This window comes from Trematomus bernacchii, unplaced genomic scaffold, assembly GCF_902827165.1.
Source record: "Trematomus bernacchii unplaced genomic scaffold, fTreBer1.1, whole genome shotgun sequence".
Lineage (NCBI taxonomy): Eukaryota > Metazoa > Chordata > Actinopteri > Perciformes > Nototheniidae > Trematomus > Trematomus bernacchii.
Genome location: NW_022988043.1, coordinates 849,503 through 870,157, shown reverse-complemented (window position 1 = coordinate 870,157; position 20,655 = coordinate 849,503). Strand labels below are relative to the sequence as shown.

Below are 20,655 nucleotides of genomic sequence, written 5' to 3'. Positions count from 1 at the left end.
TCTCTCTCTCTCTCGCTGGATGGTGCCACCTTACCACGCCACCTTACCTCACCCATTACAGGGCCCTGCTTCAGCCCCTCTGTTCTTTCCTCTCACGCCACCTACCAGCCCATTGCCACTTCATCTACTCCAGCAGTGTCGGCTTCCTCGTCTGTCTCACAATCCACTTCCCGGACCCGGTTCACTGGTCCTTACCACAGTACACAAACTGGCTCAAATGGCTTATGAACAAAGCATACTTTTCACATTATAAAACAAAAAAGAGAAGGAAACGCTCATTAAAATACAAACCAGTATATTTGCGTAATAGCATGGTATCATAGTGTAATTACACGGAGAAAATGACAGCATAATTTGAATGTGAGTGTTTTTGCAGTGCCATAAAACACATAAATATTCCTTGTTTGTTTACAGAATGGGTCCATGTGTGGATACATTCTTAAACAAACTGTAGAAAGGACAAATGATTTTACATAAAATCACTGATGTTCTGTCTGTGTTCGCAGTATGTCTTTGCACAAGCTTGCATTCCAGCTTGCCCTACAAACAGTTTGACCTCTAGGACAGATGCAACCGTCAGGCTGGTCTGGTTGTTCGCATGTCTGGGTTGAGGAATTCAAACCCTGCCACCAAGAATGCTTTTCCCTGTACCTCCACATTCCTTAAGCAGATCACACACATTCCCAAACATTTCATCACCAGTGGTCTTCTTGAATGCTTGTATATGTCATACCCACCCCTACCATGGTGTCCAAAGCTAAACCTTAATCAAAGGCCACACTTTGCCCGGGAAAAGTGTTTAGTCCTGGTTAAGTGTCTTTTGATCCCAGGGCAGGGACGAGTAAGAGGCCAAAACAGCGACAGACATGGCGTCTGCTTTGGTTGCGGTGATCACACGCCTTTGATGAGGAAGAAGGGGAGTGGAGGATGTGACTTTGGCTAACATGCAGTCACACATGTACTCGCTCAAATGCTTGTAGCCGTGTATGGTTGTGTGCTCCTCTCCCATCAATGCAGTAACACTGCAGGCACTAACAATAGAACACACCTGTCGGTCATTAGCGCAGAGACACCAGACACCATGTAGACGCACCAGGCTCCCTCCCAGAGTCCCCACAGGGGGGCCTACATGGCTGCTGCTGACACACAGTCGCTTGTGGAGAGAGACACGTTCCGGACAGATGTACATGCATCCGGAAATAAATGTATACATTCACACTTGGCTGACAATCGCACAGAAACACAAACATTAACCAACTTGCTTCTTTGTTTTTAAGACGATTTAGGAATTCTTTCTGTAGTGAGTTCGTCCATCTGCACATCCCTCCAATCCCATACAAGGCATCATAACTCAATGTCCCCTGTGTGTGATTGTGGGTAGGACCACACATGCAGTGCTAGAGACGTAGATGTGTGGAGGGTAGATAAGTTACACTCACAAAGCATTTAGTTAACTATAATAAATAAATGACAAAGGTGAAAAGCACCTTGCAGCGACTCCCCTGTATCAGACCTCCACAAGGAATTCAGAGCTTCATTCTTGGGCCTTTCCACTGTCCTTTTGGAAAGACCACCAACATTCCCCAATTTCTCATGTGTTACTTGTGCTCCAATGCCAGGTCGCCTGCCAGCACCACACATGGTCAGAATGCAAACTGTTGGGAAAGCGGACAGGGAAATTCCCATATTGGAACAGATTAGTAATATCAAAGTTATCTCTGGGGTAAATCCACTTTAAATATCCCAAAGTAGCTGTGAATAGTGTGTTGCCAGCAGTATCATCATTTTTAAAAGGAACAGTTCACCAACAAATCAAAAATATGTGTCATCATTCATGTAACATGAAACAATTTAAACATTTATTTACATTTTTTAATCCCGACAGTAAGACTTTACACACATAGGGTGCGAGACACTTTATTAGATAAACTACTGAGAGTAACTAGAGCTTTATGATAGGGCAAAATCTAGAAGTTAATGGATTTAGGCAATAAGCCACAAGAGGCAATGATTTACTCCACTCTGCTCTGCGTTTTGCCTCACAACGTCCCTTAGCTGTTGTAAAACCTCCGTAAATCACAAATTCAGGTGGTTTACTGCTTTAACATTACAGTTTCTACATATACCTGGCAAGAAAATAAACACACAGCATAAAATAATGATACAAAATGGTCAGAAGAGATTTGGAAACACCGGTAAGGAACTGATGCAGTATGTAGGATAAAAACTTAAAAATAGTATTATCTCAATTACATTTTACTATATTTACCCCTTCAATCTGACCTGCATATTCTTTGATTTAGCTTTATCCACAAATCACCGTCAAATGCAGGACTTTGCTACAGTTTCTCTGGTAGTGTTTCTTTAGTGCGTTAGGAGAAGGAAAACTTTTGACAAAGCAGTAAAGTTACTTTTAAGTAGATATTTACACTTTTTGGAAAAAGCATATCTTGTCTACTTCAGCTGACATATTTACAATGTAAATATTGCATGTGCTAAGCCTTCATTTTGTAGACATTCATATTTATTAGTACGGGTTGAGTCTTAAGTATTTGTTCACTGCTGCATGTTGGCTACTGTGCACTTTAAACTAAATAGAAGCATGGCCATCATTCTTTTTTTCTTATAAACAGTAAGATAATGGCTGCCTGACTCTACGACTGCAGCTTTCAACTTCACTTGTATATTTTGGACGCTTTTCTTCCAAACATCTTGCATGCCAAATTCTGGGAAGAATAAAGGCACATTTTATTAACTGACTGGGAAATCTGAGCAGCTAACCCAAATCAGAGAAATAGGAAAATATTGCTTGATTGTCTGAACATTTGTCAGCTTAGTGTTCACAATTAATTTACTGTCCATCCACTTACAAAACCAAACCCCATCCTCTTTTGTCATCCACAGAAATCAATTTAGGAACCACAGAATGGCCTCTCTGGCCCACTCATTATCCTAGCATACGATGTTGCATTTGTAATTCTCATGTAATCAAAATTGTCATTGATGTGTGCTCTCGTCCCTCTGGCAAGGCAATTCATGAAACATAGAGGTAATCACAATAACTGTGTAGTGACAGAATATGCTGATTATGTGATTAAGTGTGCATGTAATTGGCATTATTGTTATTTTTAGCTAGAAGTTAATTGCTAATGGAGATCCTAGTAATTGGATCACCGAATGGCAACACTGCAAATCTATTAGCTCCTAATAATTGCTGCAAAGTGAGAACAGAAAGAGTGGGTGGAAGGTGTTTATGGGGGGATAAGTAGCTGTCTCTGTGCCGTAGAAGGGATACAAATAGCATATTTGTCAAATTTTGAATTTACATCATTACACTTAAAATGGGTAAGGTGTAATGGTGGATTAGTTGGTAAGATGGTATCCAAATAAAGTTTTCATTTCTTTTGTATTTAGTGTTTATGAATATGATGTGTGTTCAACAGAAGGACATCAGGGGAACGCACATTTGTTGAAGACTAATACATGAGCTGTAAAAAAGAAAAGAAGAAAGAACCGAATAGAAAGAGAAACAGAGAGAGAAAGAGAAAGACAGGAGCCTGTGCTGTATCATTTGACAGGGGACCTCTCCAGCGCTATCAGATGGAGGCGTCAGAATGATCAGTCTCACACACATACACACACTCTCTCTCCCTTTCTCTGTCTGCCCAGTTTTCCCCTTGTCTCCTTCCAGAGCGGGGACCAGTCGTTCGCTGATAGAACAGGCCCATTAGGATCCTGCTATCGCCCTCCACAGCGGAGAGATTGAAAGGCCCTGATAGCTGCTCTGCGATCCCCACAGTCCCGGGAAAATCACTCCGTATCAGTCATTGGATCCCTTGCCTGAGACAGAGGGAAGGAGGGAGCAGACAGAAAGGATGAATGAAAGGCAGGTTAGACACCTAGTGAGAGTTAAAGAGGGAAAACACTAAGAGGCAAAAGCTGAGAAGAAATGACAGAGACTGTCAAAGAGGGGGAACAATTCAGAGAGAGACAAAAGGAAAAGAAGTGTGTGAGTCTTTGTCTTAATGCCTACATGCTGTTTACCAAAAGGAGACAGCAGCAGATATCGGGAACGGCACATGAGCTCTTTCTGAAGTCATACCGTGTGACAGAGAAGAATCGTATCCTCCAACACAAAGTGTCATGATTGTATGCATCACACAGTGACAAAAACTAAAGGTTTCAGATGTAGACAACCTTGTGCTTTCCTGTAGTGCAGTTATCCTTGCTTTCAGGCTCTTACTTCACCTTCTCCTCACTGCCAACAGGGACTGCTGGTCATTTAGGCAGCAGGGCAAAGGTCTGCAGGTCAGGCCGGGGCAGGGTGGAGGACAGGACAGGACAGTTGGACAGGGTACAAAGGCATGTCCTTGTATGGGTAGACACTTGACTGGCATGGCAGAGGCCAGCTCAGTGGTGCTAAGCTGTATGGCCTCCTATCTGTGGGGACACAGAAGCAGCCAGATCCAGGGCACTTAGTGGATGACTTCCAGAGAACAGACCATGATAAACTTTGTGTCTGTCTGTGATGTGTGTAAAAGCTATTGTGCACATTTTGTGAGTGACAAACAAACGTGCATATATACATAAACCTTTGTGTTTTTGCAAAAGGGGGGTGCTGAAATGATCTGAGTCACATTTATGACGACAAGAAATTGACTCACTGAATGACTATGAAAACCACAGTTGTCTGGACGCTCTCAAGCAACGTTTTAAATTGCTGTGTGTGCATAAACTGTGTGTGTGTGTTAGTTTGTACTATGTGTGTGTGAGGCAATGTAATGTAACAGACAAAAAACGGTGAGTCTGGGATTTTGGCGGCTCTAATAACATCTTGCCATTGAGAGGCAAATGTAGCATGGCTGCTTTCTTCATCCTGATAGAGAATGAAAGGACACACACACACACACACACACACACACACACACCGATAACGCACACACATGATGCAGAACAAGAGCTCTCTGGAGGTCACTATAGCGTATGTGACTTCAAATATCTTCTGTACATCTGCAATTGTAAGGAAGAATGAGAGGGGAATCTAGCAGGGGTGACAGTATCCCAGCGGTTTGCCTCGCTGCGACTATAAGGGTCGGTGGGTTTGCGCTGCTTAGACCTCAGGATGCCTCCTGTACTGCCCGGGGGGCCTGTGTGAAGAGCAGGAGCTGATGAGGCTTCACTATGAAGCCACATAGTGGTTTAACGGTGCAACTAATACGCCCGACTCCCGGAGTCGACCCAGCCAAAGTAGCAATTCCACGGAACGGTAGATTTCTATTAATTAAATCATAATTGGGTTTTATATATTTATTTGGTGGAGACATTGGCAGGGAGAGGAGTAAGATTAGGCAGAGATTTGCATGTAAAATGTACGAGCTTCATTACACTACCTTGGCAAAGACGGAATAATTCGCCTGCCTGCGGGGCACACAGATGGCTCTGTATGTTTGCTAATTTGCTCTCCTTTCAAGGTCATTAGTTCTGTTTGGGGAACTATTGAAAAGTTTATTTGAGGTGGGTAAGTTCCTGAAATATTTGCAATGGGATCCTTTGTTGTGGTACTTACTTACAAGATTACAGGAAAATGGTTAACATCATCAATGATCAGAACAATGCAAGTCTCTAAGATTTAAAAAAGAAAATGTAATACAATTTAAATCCAAATGAAAGATTGACATTTATAATCAAATGCATCAAAAAGTACATTTAGAATCCCAATAAAAGGAAAAAAAATGTTTTTGCAATACTCTCTATATAACGCATCGGCATATGTATTATTATTTTCTTCACATTTTGTCCTCACCAACCATAATGAGTACTGTACAGACATAGTGTACTACCTTTATGTTATCTAAGCAGCAGCCAGCCACGTCTCTCACAAGCTCATTACTCAGTGGAGGTCTGGAAAGCTGAATCAATTTTTCAAAGTGCAATATTCACCATTTTCTCTTTTCTCTTTAGACAGGTCCTGCTTAGTTTTCTTATGCAGGAAATGAGTTTTGACATAATGGATTTTTGCCCAGCATCACATAAACACTGCCAGCACTGGCGCTGTGTGCCGCGCAGGTTGCTAAGGCTTTGTTTGCCCAAAAACCTACTGGCCCTCCTGTCACTCAAATACGGTTGTAAATTATCTACAGTACTTTTTTTCAACATTTATTACAAACAAAATATTTGCCTGTCAGGGAGCTAGACAAGTTTTTGGCAATTACAAACCTGAACGCAACGGTTTGAATGTGCAGCACTGTAAATTCCATTGGCTGCTACAGTATGTAATAAAAACATATGAGCAGAAACTGTAAAGTAAATCATGAGCTGTGAACCACCCAGCGTGTTGTTCCTTTTCCTTTTCTTTGTAGTTTTAAGTCTGAATCATTGATGAGCTGAGTTTGATGACAGCTATCATTGCCAATATTGTCTTTGACATTTGACGGAGTACTTTCAACAAAGACCTGGGTAAAACTTGCTAAATAAATGTCTGAATCCACGAAAATCAAAGCCATGTCAGCATCTTGTGCAGTTTAAATGGAAATATATACATATGTGGCTCTAGATTGGTCACGTCTTGTCAGTGGAATTGATTTAAAAACCCAAGAACACAATAGGATGTGTTAACTAGAGAATAAAAGAGATAGTTGTGGGCATATCTTTTTTGTATGGCACTACTGTAAGTGTGATAATTCAAAATTAGCATGTCGAATTCTCTCTCTTCTGAGATAGGCAATAGCAGTGCGTCTTATAGGCCTATGTTTCATTTAATAATGAAATAGACGAGGGAAAAGTTTAATCAGCCGGGGTATTATTGAGGATATAGTGGAGACAGTCTTGCCTAGTAGACATAGAATAAAAAAGAATCACTTTTATTACTATCTAACTGCAATTAGTTTAACCCTTTTATCTCTCACCATTTGTAACGCTATTTGGACCATTTCACAGAGCCTGGAAATTTGGGCAGTAACAGTGAAATTGATATAGTGAGGGAGATATCATCAGCCCAGAGGGAAGGGTCGGGTGGGGAGTGGGGGGCCCTGCTTATTTCACAGTCTGTCCCTATGGTTTAAATCCAGCCAGCAACTAGCCACGGAGGAGTCTCTTTTATACAGTAACACATCATGTTGTAAATCTAGAGTTTATCCATCTTTATTTGTCTCTATTTAAAATAATGATTTGAAATCCTCAAGCATAGGGTCATGAGGAAATGCACTGGTGTCACCTCAGTACATGTAACCCCACACATCCGTACAGAGCTTTACAACCCACCCTTGACCTTAAAGATAGGTCTGTGCTTGACATGTCTTAATCCAAACAAATCCCCTGTTCTTTTTCGCAAGATTTAGGAGATGGAAATTAAAATATTCTTTTCCCAAATAATAATATGACTAAGACATCTAATTAGCATACAGTGCAGGGAAGAAGTCTTTAATGAAGGTATCAGAAGGATCTTATTGTCTGGGGATTAACACTTTCTTTTTCTTAAAAGCCATTATTCAACATTGACTAATGAACGTATTGTATTTATTTGTGTTATTTTTGGTCTTTTCTTCATGTTAATTGGCTGTTTTCACATTTCTTCTTTTTGTTTTTTTTTCAAAATAGGGCATTGCAATTACTTCATTCTTCGCTGTATAATTAGAGGTTAGATTTATTTGTTTATCTCAGTGCAACTTTAAACTGGAGATTGACAACAACTGAAAAATGATATCGGCGGCGTAGCTATTGACATTTTTAGACCCTTGTAAAACGAACAATGAATATGAGTGGATTTAGAGTAAACAGTTGAGGTTGTGCGTGTGGAAAAATAACCCAAAACCAAATAATATAAAAGCGTTGTGTATTTTGGTGCATTAAGCCTTTAGTGCACCACAGAATTAATGTAATTTAAGACAATTAATCTTTGCAACTGAAAGCATAGGGTGAAAAGCTTCTGGTGCTCGGGCAGAGTGAGTCATTTAAAATCTGCCTGTTTTCTTGCTGTTCATTAGTAACTCTACACACAGACACAAGTGTACAACATCTCGTCTTGTTAACCTTAACAAAAGCTAAATAGATGAGTAATACAATCTAACAAAAAATAAGATCATTTTAACCCATGCCTATATCTGTTTTGCATGTGTCAGAGATATTACCCACAATGCTCATAAAGGTGTCCTTACTGTATGTAAAAAAAGATATTGGCAGATGAAAGGTAGTGTGACTGTCCACACTAGGGATTAATCAACACGAAATTTGCAATTTTGAAGCAAAAATGGCTGAAAGTAATTTAGTCTTTTTTGCCTCTTACTGAACAAACAGGAAGTGTGGCAAGATGCTAACACTGCCCTTGCAAAAAATGACCAGTTTACATTTCTCCAGACCTCTACTGTTCACGCAGAAGGTGTGAGATTGGACGTTCGGGAGTGTAAAACAAATGACAAGATTTGCAACTCTTTCACCAAGTGAGGAGAATGTGTCGCGATCATTGGCAGGGGAAATGAGCAAGGCACCGTGCCACATGACCAAAGACTGTGAGCCCACTATTGGCAGCTTCGGAGGGGATGGCTACCTTCCAGTCGTTACTCAGGGCAGAGTGGCACAATAAGCCTGCAACTACAATGTGTATTAAAAATGAAAAACAAAAATCAAGAAAATTACGAATTTGTAAAAACTGATCTTGAAATTGCCCCCTCCCCCTCCCCCCCACAAATTAAATTAATAATGTTATCATTACGAAGCACAGCATTTAATTTTATGTCGTGCCATAAAAATTCAGTGTCTGAAACAATTCAACGAATCTTCTGGTTAATGGTCCTGGTTTCAGTGGTTCAGTGGTGCGTTGCAAATTTAAATTTACACAATTCAAATGTCATTTCTGCTGTGTTCTCTCTCTTTATCTCTCTCACTTTCTCTCCCTATACATACATAATAATAATACACAATGTAGCAATAATGTGGAGTATTTGCATCCAACTAGTTAAACAATAGAATGCAAATACAAATGCCCTCTTTTCTTCTTTGCCCGACCATCACCATTCTAAAAAAAAACACATTATAATGATTCAGTTTTTCATTAGACTTCTCAATGCTCGGATGTTAGAGTTCAATCTGAAATGGCAAAAACGACCCAGTCATATTAACTTCAAAATGGGAGTTGTTATCCTTTTGCTTCCTAAAAAATGTTAATTTTCCATTTTGGAAACTCCCCTGACTCCCTGTCACTGGGAAAGATATAGTACATAGTGATTTATTCTTGTCTCAGGTCAGATGTTAAAGACTGCACAAACTTCCTGGTTTGTGAGTGATCCAAAAAAAACGCTCTCACAAGCTTGTTTCCTCCACAATGTTTGTGTGTAAATGTTTTAAGACGCTCCTGATTAGTTAAACGTTAATTAGTAATACTTTTACATAATGTTGGTACACTGCATGGTGATACTCAATATTACCTTAGACATTATATTTTTATTTCAATGCAAATGGATTTTTGGTATATGTGAACATTTGTGGGTATGTGTGTTTTTCTGTGTGTATGTGTGTGAGTTTGTCTGTGTGTGACCAGCCGAGCTCTAATGGCTTTGTGTGTGAGATAGGCCAGACTGTACTGCTCTGACAGTGAGGAGGATAACAGGAAGATGAGGAGCAGAGAGAGAAATAAAGAGAAAGGGAGAGAGAAAGAGAGCGGCACTCAGATACTCATTAGCCACCAGACGCTATCTGGAGTGTGTCAATAGAGTCATGTTAGTGGGGTGTTAAAGCATTGACCAAGATACGCAGAGAGAGGCAGAGAAAGACAGAGGGGGGGGGGGGGGGGGGGGTGAGGTGAGGGGGGGATAGCGAGCGCTCCCCCACCATTGCAGCACCTGTCACACCTTGAGATAATCATCCATCATGCCTCGCCAGTGACTGGAGAGTGTGTGGTCCTTTTTAATGGCCGCCATTGACACGATTCGTCTTCCCCTCCGCCCACAGGCTGTCACCAAATTGCTGCTCTTGCAGCAGGGATTCATTTTATTGCACCTGTGCTAAGATGAGATGTGTGCATTCTTGGCTCTAAGAACTTTTGCCTAAAAAGACGAGATTCCTATGTGCTGATAGAAGGTAAATAAAGTAGTCATTTCGATTGTCAAACTATGGCAACTTGGGAGCTCATCAACTGACATAGTATGACAAAAAAAGTTCCGTATTCAATCTGCAATAGCAAAACTGACATTGAACCATCTGAATGATTACTTTCCAACTAAAAGGAGCTCTTAAGCTAAAAGTTACAGGTATATGATAAAATAAATCTGGCTCTGATGAGCTAAAGGAGCAGCGCAGACAGGTGGTAAAGCCATGACACCATGTGAATGAATAGGCACAATGTCCCTCCTTTGCAGTTGATAACTGGCCTTCACACAAAGACACCGTTGTTTCTTAGAGACCGGCCTCCAACTTAGCACAGGTCTAGCTCAGCACCACAACAGATGTGTATGTCTAGAGGCACGAACGTCTAAATGTGAGACTGCTAATGTGAGGATGTGTTAAGTGTATAGGTAAAAGTCTCCCATGTGTTAATATGCTCTTGTATGCACATTACTTTAAATCTGTAGTGTGAATATGAGGATATGTAACTCACCGGGATCTTACCAGGTTTTCTACTCCGCATGATTGCTCTTCCTGGGGAAACTGTGGTAAGGTGAGCTCAGACATTGGAACAGGCGTTAATAGCGCATCTAACATGACTAGATGTCCCATGGTGCAGCTGGGCACGCGAACGGAAGAGGCCTTACTAATGGTAGGACCCCGGTGGGAGGGCGGCACGCACCCAGGGCCTCTGGCGGTCCTTTAATAGAGGACCATGGAGATGCCTGCCTGCTGTGGTTTCTGGGTTTTAGATGATTCTAGTTTCAGGTGACATGCCTCATGCTCTATTAGCAGACTCTTCCGACCACAGTTTTCTTTGGCAGCCTCACAGTTTCAGACTGCAGCAGCTCCTAGCAAGACTAGTTTTCCACACGCCACCTTTCTCCTGCTCCGTCAGATACACACAAATAAACGTATGCAGACACATACCCACACACACACACACGCGTGGGCATACCAACACATACAAATCAAAATCTCTATTTCATTAATATATACAGTTGGAGACACATAATCAAACATAATCATGCACAGACACTGACAGACAAGCCCCACCATTAGTCTCACTGGTAAATAGAGGTCTGTTGATGTACATAGACAGGTAGGGAGTCCAGCACACAGACATCCATATATTTTGTCTGAGCCAATACTGTAAGTCGGCCTTGACATGGTGGCAGTAGAGGATTTAGGCTCCAGTGGTGTTTGTGAAGTACAGAGCTGTGTCCAAACATCCTGCTCATTCCTGTGAAGTGGTCGGATGCTGGTCCCTCTCTCTCTGCCCTTTTTCAGCACTCTGGCATGCGTTCTGGGTGGCATCAGGTCTCAGGCTTCAGTCAAAGGGCCGTCTCCTTGCCTCCTGCTATGCTTCATTCTCTCCTCTCACCTTCTCTGACCGTTTCTCTGTCTGACTCTCAGTAAAAAAAAAAGCTCAGACTTTATAATTTTGTTCTCTATTTCAGAGAATACTGTGAGACTCCATAATGCTCAAATCAAGCCAATGTGTAATTTCTGCAGATTGCATGGAAATCTACAGAGAAATGTGAAAATGAGTTTAATCTTCTGCTGACTTTTTGTCTTTTGTCATTGTGACAAGTGTATGATAGCACCATATTTTACACACACAAAGGCGTTCTTTGTACTGTTCAAATCACAGTTCCTTAAGTTTTTGTTCAGTGATATTGTTTGGTGATCTATACGAGTTTTTCACTAGTGATGTCTCAGTTATCATCTCAGTTGGATATTGGCTTTCAAGTGCATTTCCATCTTCTGTATTGTGAAGCCATTCTAGTCATTCACAATCGTGCTTTTGTCAAAAAACTTTCCATGTATTCAGTTTTGAAAAGAGCAACTTTATTAATGAAATAAATGGCACACTGTGTGACAGTTGCACAGTGGTTTCTCTTTGGCATGTGATGTATGTCTGGACATCCAAAGATTTGCTGATTCAACTAATTAAACCAAGAGGACAGCTGCCATTGGTAGAAACTCCTCTTGGCTTTTAAAATGATTTGGACACTTTTTGTCACCGGCTACATAGAGTGTCTGTTTACACATGTCAAAACCTCTGCTTGTTTTTTCAGGCAGTGCGTAAGGCAAACAGTGAATATTCCAAAACCAAATGGCTGTGAGTGAAGAAGGCATTTGGTCAATATACAGTAAAAGCTCCCTAGCAGCTATTCCTGAGGCTAAACGAAAGAGGATTTTATGCCCTAGCAAGTGCTCAATGCACGCTTAGCTGCTGAATGCTTTATTTCCTAAAGTATAAAAATAATTTAGCATTGGTTTCATATTTTTTCCAAACTGATGTTAAGTTCTTTGAATAGGACCTAGGCAGTAAATCCATGTCAATCACTTGTGAAGACATTCATAATGAATTTTGGCATGTTGTGTATTGAAACCATTTATCTCAAAAGCTGATGAGAGACATCGGTGTAGGTTCTTTGATGTAAAGAGAGATCATTTTGACAACAATGCGGGTGTTCATGAATCAGTGCACTGATATGTGTCTGTTTATGTCTGTTTGCTGTATATTTGCTGGATAATCCGCATGGAATTGAGATTTTCTACAGAGGATATTTTCATCCCGGATGATCTGATTTTAATAAAGGCCTCTGTCACTCATATGGATAACCTGTGCAATTTGTTATGTACTGTGGCCTGAGGGAAAATGGCTGGCGAACAGGCCTATAATGTTCAGGTGAGACCACGCACTCAGAGGAAGAAAAACGTATACACACAAACAGGAATTGCATGGTTATTATTTTTAGTTGCGTACATGATATACCTGCTACACCATTTAAACGATAAATACCTTACATACAAATAAATACAAGCAGTGTCCCTCTAATTTAAAATGACCCGCTAATATCCAATTTAAACATGTCACCTCATCACAAAAATAGCTCCACATTTGCACAAAAAATTACCACTTCAACTATAAACAAGCGCATTTCCTTTGAACGTGGCCAGTGTGATGGCTCAGCTGACCAAAGAGGAGCCCGACCAGCTGGCTCACGTGACCGACATGGACCGTGCTATTTACACTCAGCCCATGGCGAGCTGTTTGCTGAGAGGGATAATTTGACAGTCAGATAAACAGACAGACAGACAGACGGATAAACAGAGTGTTGGCTACTGACAGAGATCTCACTGTCAGTCTCACTGCCACTCTGTTCCTCTCTCAAGCCCAACAGCCACGGGGCAATATTTGAGCAGACAGTCACCAAGTCTTCCAAATATTGAACAACATGCAGTAGCTGTTTTTTTTCCAAGTGATTTTTGGACTCGCTGTCTCTGTTTGCTTCTTCTTCTTCTTGTGGTGCAATGTTGGCAGGACACGGGGGGCTTTAACAAGTCTCTCCTTTTTTTATTTCTCTCTGTCATCCCTCTTTCTAGCTTTATTTAACTTTTCATTTTAATGTTAGATTTAAAATAATCTAAAAACTCCTTATAATATTGTTTTTTACTTCACATTATTTAATTGTTTTTATTTTATTAGAGTATTAAAGTGACAAGTGACATTTTTTCCAAGTAACTTTAATTAATGCCCAGATATGATAAGTCATGACAGATATATGTCTTACAGTATTTGAGCGTCTGTTTTGTAGGCGTGATAGTTTTGCAATATCAGATGGTGTGGGTGCTTGTCTTTGTGTCTCCCTTCGGAGTGTCTGTATGTGTGCATGAATATATGTATCAATTGTGTGGCCATGTGTACTGTGTGTGTCTGCGTTTGTGTGTGTGCGTGCTCACATGTGTGTTCAGTGTTCTGCGCCTGCTGTATCCAGTGACGTTGTCACACCTCTCTTGGTGTCCTGCTGTGTTTCCCGCGGCGTCCTGAGGTCCTGGATGCTGTCTCAGTATCGCTGCTGAGGATGGTGGGCGTCTGGCACAGATAACTCTCTGATAGCGCACTGATGGACAGCAGGGAAACTTTTTCCTTTACTCTCCTTTCCCCATCCCCCTCTGAACGCTATGACAACCTGCTGTAAATGGAGCTCAGAGGTGTGTGTGTGTGTGTGCACTTACACTTATGATTGCAGGATTAGGTGGGGGTGGGCTTTATTTGATAGTACATTATAAATTGAAATCATGCCTTGAAAAAAAAACCTTGAAATTAAGAAAAACAGTCTCCCTGAAACACGAAACAGCGGGATAATAAAAAATAAAAAACGGCCATACATAAAACAAAGATCTTTTAATAAGAAATGCGAATTAATTTTCCTTTTTATTCCTCTTTCTTTTTCCTTTGTATTAGCAGTTTTCTTCCTTTCTCAATTACGAAAAAAACTGCTGCTTAACTTGCTAGTAGGTTTTCAGTGGTTGTTTGGTTATTCACAAATGTCATTGGCATCCTTTTTTTCTCCCCTTGTGGTGGCCTGTGGGGGAAAGGCTAATATCTTGTGTGTCAATTCGCAGCAGGAAACTTTTAGATCTATATAAGGTTACACAGAACTTATTTTCTAAGAGAGAAAAGAAATCCATTATTTATGAACATATTCCCAGTCCATGGCTAATTGTTTATTTTCTTCACAATTGCTTTGATGTAACCAGCTAGACACTTACAGTATAGAAGTCTGTCGAAAGCTGAATATTTTCTATTACACTCTTTAATGTATGATTATTATGTGTCATTCCAATAAAAGTTTATTTTAGTTCACTGTTTCCCACATGAGTAAATGTAATAGATATGCTCTGTCCTGCTCTAAAAGGTGTCAGTATGATTTTATGTTCAAACATTTGTAGTTTCCTTTCCCTGCCACAAGACTATTGTCTTTTATCTACATTGTGGTAGGAACCCATTAACTTCCTTTGGTTGTGCTTGTAAATCAAAATAGAGAAATCACTCGCCTGGCACTGAGAAAAATAACGGAAACTGCTTTTTGAGTGAGCTGGGCGGAAGGCGCTGTGTTCTCCACGGGTCTTTCTGTAATTAAGCGGGCTGTACATTCCTCAGTTAACATTACGTCTGAAGCTGCCTGATCAGCACTCTGCAGTATTTAGAGAAGTTTAGGGTGGGAGCGGACGCCCTGGCCGCAGAAGAAATCAAACAGTCGTAACATTTGTTTAAACTATAAAAAGAAAATGGCCCCCTGTAATTAGATTAGAGAAACATAAAACATAAAAAGAAAGCAGAGTTGTGTTTATGCAATCTGCCAATCAAACGTCTATACAATACTCTGGAGCTGGGCTATTGGATAGTTAGGGGAACAATAGAAGTCATCCCAATGTGGTTTTACAATAGTTTGTTCTTGTTTTGGATCCCAGCAAACAGTATTGAAAAGAGGATAATTATGCATCACTGTTTCTCCCATGCCAGTGATGCTATTTCATTTGCTAAATATGTCTTTTATATCAATTTCAGTTTCAGTCAATGCATTAGCCTGTGATGATAAGGAACATTAACAGGAAATGAGCATTGTAAGATAGTGATTTGAAGACATGTTGTCAACACAAATAATTTTTGAAATGTTTTTTAATACATCACATTGTAGAAATCATGGCATCATAGTTGAACTGGACAAAGTATTGTTATAACAAATCATTTAGTAACAACTTTTCGTTTGTTACCTCTCAGGTAGGATCGGCTCTTTACACCAGCTCCACCTGTCTAGACTTAACGTTCCCAGCTGGCAGGCTATAGGGGAATGGCCTCTTCACTGAGGCTTTACACAGAGCCATGTCGTTCAAATGCCAGGGTGCCCAGTGGCGGGATCTGTAGCTCTGTTCTGGATATCAGCTTTCATAGGATCAAAGCACTGGCAGCGATATCCTCCCCCTCATCAGCCGAGCAGCAGTGCAAAGACCCAAGGGATACGATCGGCGGAGGAGAGGGGAGTGAAGGGAGAGAGAGACAGACAGACAGACAGATAGACACGGAAGAGAGAGAGAGAGAGAGAGAGAGAGAGAGGAGGGTGAAGGAGGCTGGTGAGGAGGGGGGGATGGTTTAAGGGATAGGGAGATGAGAGCTAGGTTAAGGGCCTGCAGGGCTGGGGAGTGGGTGAGAAAAGACTTGGAGGATGAAGAAAAGGGTTGTTAGAGATGTTTGAAGACAGCGGGGGAAGTGCTGATGGGAGAGCGATGCAAGCAAAGGGGGAAGGGATAAGAGGGCCGGGCGATGTGTGTGTAAACGAGACAGATTCACCAGTCTCATCAACATATAGGGCCTGGGTCTGCAGATGGAGCCCTAACAGCTGAGTTCCCCCCCCGCACAACGGCATCTGTGCGTTTCCATCCCTCCGTTTGCCTCACCTTCCTTCAGCACCCCTTACGCCCATGAGTCTATTTACTCACCCGCTTGTTTGCCGAGAGCGACAGCATACCACCCCTCCTCCACCAACAGCGCCCCCCCCCCCAACCTCCACCCAGACACCCTCCGCTCCAGCTCCCTTCCCCCCCCCCCTTCCTATCCCTTCTATCATCTTCCTTAGAGATATGAGGAGCGAGGTGCAACACTTTACTCTTCCTGCTCTCCTCCCTCTCTCCAGGCGCTTTTTGATTTCTCCTCTCACCTCCTCTTTTTCTCTTCCCCTTTCATATCCCAGAGTGCTTATTTTCTTCTGTTCGTCTCTTCCGATCGCGAGTTCTCCTCAAGGTATCAGTGTGTGGTATAGAGTTGTGGCGGAGTCTTTTCTTAAAAGTGCTAGCTCATTAAGGAGTGGGAGTGTTTGGATATGCGTAGTTTGTATTTTTAGTGTGTTTGTTTGTGCCGCTGTGCCGGGGCTGTGTTCTCGGTTCGTCTGTGTGTGTGTGTGTGTGTGTGTGTGTGTGTGTGTGTGTGTGTGGGGCATGTGTGCGTGTTGGGTGTAAAGTAGAGGTAGGAACAGTGCTGAGTCTGATTCTTTCTGTTCCACCGTGGCGTTTGGGAAGCACAAACTTTATTCCTGTACAGCAATAACATCTGTTTACAGTGTCGAACATACTGAACACCAGGCGAGGTGAAACAACAAGATGTTTAAAAATCTTTCTGCATAATGTAAGGATGTGATGGTACAGTAGATGGTGTTGGTTCAAACTTTGTTGCACATCCATGTCTTATTATAGCTGTAGGAAATATAGCATCGACATTGTGATAGCGTAAACAAACACGTAGGTTTTTCAACATTGAACGAGAAGCAATGAACACATATAAAAAAATAATAAAATGCTTGGTCCCTTAATCAAAACAATTCCCCCCCCGAAAATACAGGGCCTGACTTTTACTGCAAGTTTAAACTGTACTCTGTCCTTCCCTATTTAGAAGACCTTCACATATATTAGATGATATCCAATTAAAGGAAGTTTTAAGAATACTGCCATTTATTTAAGTTTTTCTTCATATTTGTTTTCATACTAAGAGGTATTATCCCCATACATGTATTTTAAAGTCTTCTTATTGACATTCAACCATAGTATTCAGCGATAGGCCATGAAATGTGCTGAAGAAACTGTCAAAATGTGTCATTTTCTACAGTGCATTATGTAGTTGTATGTATATGTTTTGTATTTCTCGTAAATGTTACCACTCACTTAGGAGGTTTTCCTTTTTTTCCTTTGTGTATTTGCATAAAAAATTAAAAGCGTCATATTTAACAATTTGCCCATTACACCTCATCCTGGAAATTGCTTTTAAATTGCACAGTATACTGTCAGTCTTAGACAAAATACCACACAATGACGATGGGAATTATTTCTGTGGCATGCCGTCATTCACACAGGCGGGGACACTGGAACAGCGGCAGCCTACGTGCAGTCTACAGTGAGTTCACCTTCAATGTTTTCTCTTTGTTAAGACAGCAACTGTCCAAGGTAGGAGAAGAACTAGCTCCAGAGGGAAAATGAATCAGTCCTGTTGAAGAGTAGGGGAGTTATTATAAGGGGGAGTCAGTAATGGAGGTAAGGTTTTTTTTACTTTAGCTAGAACTTTCACAATGTTATAAATATTTTGACATGTAATACCCTCTCATATATTATTTCCAAAATAGTAAAACCACAGTAGTGAGTTTAATTGTTACATTTGATGTTTAATAATAATATTTATGTTTAAGGCCCAAACTATACACGCAAAAATGGGCCTGAACTGGCACTGGGATGTAAATAACCTCGGGCCCTGTCGGGTTTTGGCCGAGTTGGCAGCCATATATTAACGAGGAGACTCAAAATGGATATGTCTGTGTACCCAGTTGCTGTCACCTTATCTCCTGACAACAGATCGTTTTACACACACACACACACACACACACACACACACACACACACACACACACACACACACACACACACACACACACACACACACACACACACACACATATACACACACACACACACACACACACACACACACACAAGTTTAGTTGCCCCAGCTCAGCTCTGCACCCCAGCAACAGGCTGGCAGCTCCCAGTTTGGAGGTCTGTCCCAGTGTGAATATGTGTGATTTTGTGTGTGTGTGTGTGTGTATGATAGAGCCTCCACCATGAATATTTCAGCCTTGACCCAGTTCCTCCATGCTAGGGATGTCCTGTCCTCACCAGAGGAGACGTGGTGTCATATATTCCAGGTGGTTAACTGAGTCACTGTGTGCACTGTGACATATCAACCCACTTCCACGTAATTCATATGCAATCAGAATTATACTGTGTGTCAACCAATACTGTGCAGGCCTGTTCAGTGATGTATATTCATTACAGACAAAATGCCTCCAAGTCACTTCTATTATATTCATATAATACATGGTATATAGTGGTCCTTTGACTTACTTACAGTACAGTACATAAGTGTGAAAGACACACCGACTCTCCCTGACTTCTGAGATCATAGACTATGCACACATTCTTTAAGATGTGTACAACACACACGCACAAACACACACAAACAAACATGATACAATGAGATGCCTTAAGGTCTATCCTGTATGTGCAGAGTCTTCCTGGAAAGAGGAAGGTAGCAGTAGCTGGCAGGCTCGCTGCTCCGGATCGATCGATTGTGGACGCCTCCTCTCCACTGTGTTATTTTATCCTTCACTGAGCTCTGTTCATTTGCTCTGCTGTGTTGGTTCAATAAATCTTATATCATCTTTGTTTTCCCCCCATTACAAATAGACGGTTCTCCTTTGCCAGGTCGGCCACAGTATGTCGACTCGTCCTCAGCAGTTATTGTCTTTCCAACGTTATCTGGCAGGCCCATCTGTGAGCTGGGGGAACAGATTTAATAAAAGTGTGTGATATGCAGACAATAAGACAATTATATTTACACACACACATAACACATGCAAATATACAATGTGCTTTGAAACAATACATGAATGCATACAAATGCTCAGATATACACACTGCACCCCTCCCCCTGATCCTACACACACACACACACACACACACACACACACACACACACACACACACACACACACACACACACATATGCTATAGCTGACCTGCCATAAGCCCCATTTAGGTCACATTCTGCCTGGCCACAGGTGGTCTTCCTGTCACATCTAGTGGACCATGACCGTGAAGGATTAGTCTGGAAAGGTAGAGTAGCACAAAACACATTTTATATTAGACAGGAGACTGAAAAGCTTATGTTTCAATAAAAACAAGAGAGAAAGGTGGTATGATGTGGGACTGTAATGTAGGAGAGGAGACAGAGTTTTCTCTCTGTCCACCAGACTCCTACAAACAGAGGGTGCCAGGCTTGCCAGGGAAGCTGTCACTGCTGACAACCCCGGTGCCACCCGCCTCTGTTTGTGTTTTATTCCCCTGCTTCCTCGTCATGGCAACCTGCTAAGTTTCCTCACCATCCTTCTCGTCCCCGGTCTCTTCTATCCACCTCGTTGCCTCTTTTTCTCCATGTAAAGTGATTCTCCAGGTGAAGGTTGGCGTTTTGGAAGCTTGTGGACTGGCAGTCGACTGGTACGCGGTTTCTCCTTGAACCCGTGCTCACCCTAGGGACTGAGGCCCACGGGGCTCTGGAGGCTCAGCGTGGCTTATGTCCAGCATCTCCTCATCGAGTAAGACCGCCGCTTGGCCACACTTAGCGCTCCAAGCTCCAAACAAAGGCTGCCATGTCCTGTAAAGACTGTCACAAGCGGTTAGGAGTTACATTGATGGCTGATTAATTTCCCTCAAAATTTGGGCACAAACCAGATTTGCCTATGGAAAGAAATGATATGACCTTATTTTCCACCATTCAGCAATTTTCCACCGTCTGGGTGTGTGCGGTATCTGTGGGTGTGAATGAGCAGTACATGACAGTTTGATTTACCTCCTATTCATCAGTGCAACAGTGAAAACTATTAATTTGTTTCAGTCTGTTTGTAGTGCGTTGTCTGTCCATGTGTGTATGTATGTGTGTGTGTATCTTTGGAGGTGTGTGTTGTGGAACAGAAGATCACCTTGACTGTGGCCAGTCAGAGAGAGCCGTGGGCACTAAAACTGAGAAGGAGGGGTCGAGCTGGCTCCCAGAAGGCCGTTCTGTTCAGCACAGCCGTCTGCAGCCCCCCTTTAGACTCTCTCTATCCCTCTCTTTCTCTGTCTCTCTCTCTCGCTCACATGCACTTACACCGCCCCCCCCTCCAGCTG

General features: G+C 41.8%; 1 long non-coding RNA gene across 1 annotated transcript; it reads right to left on the bottom strand.

The window, feature by feature from the left end:
* Window positions 1-18,829: 18,829 nt before the first annotated feature.
* LOC117472360 lies at window positions 18,830-19,941 on the bottom strand. Its single transcript, XR_004554925.1, has 3 exons — window positions 19,872-19,941; window positions 19,509-19,597; window positions 18,830-19,268 (listed from the first exon to the last, which is right to left on the bottom strand). It is a non-coding gene; the product is annotated as an uncharacterized LOC117472360 (long non-coding RNA).
* Between the last annotated feature and the right edge of the window lie 714 nt (window positions 19,942-20,655).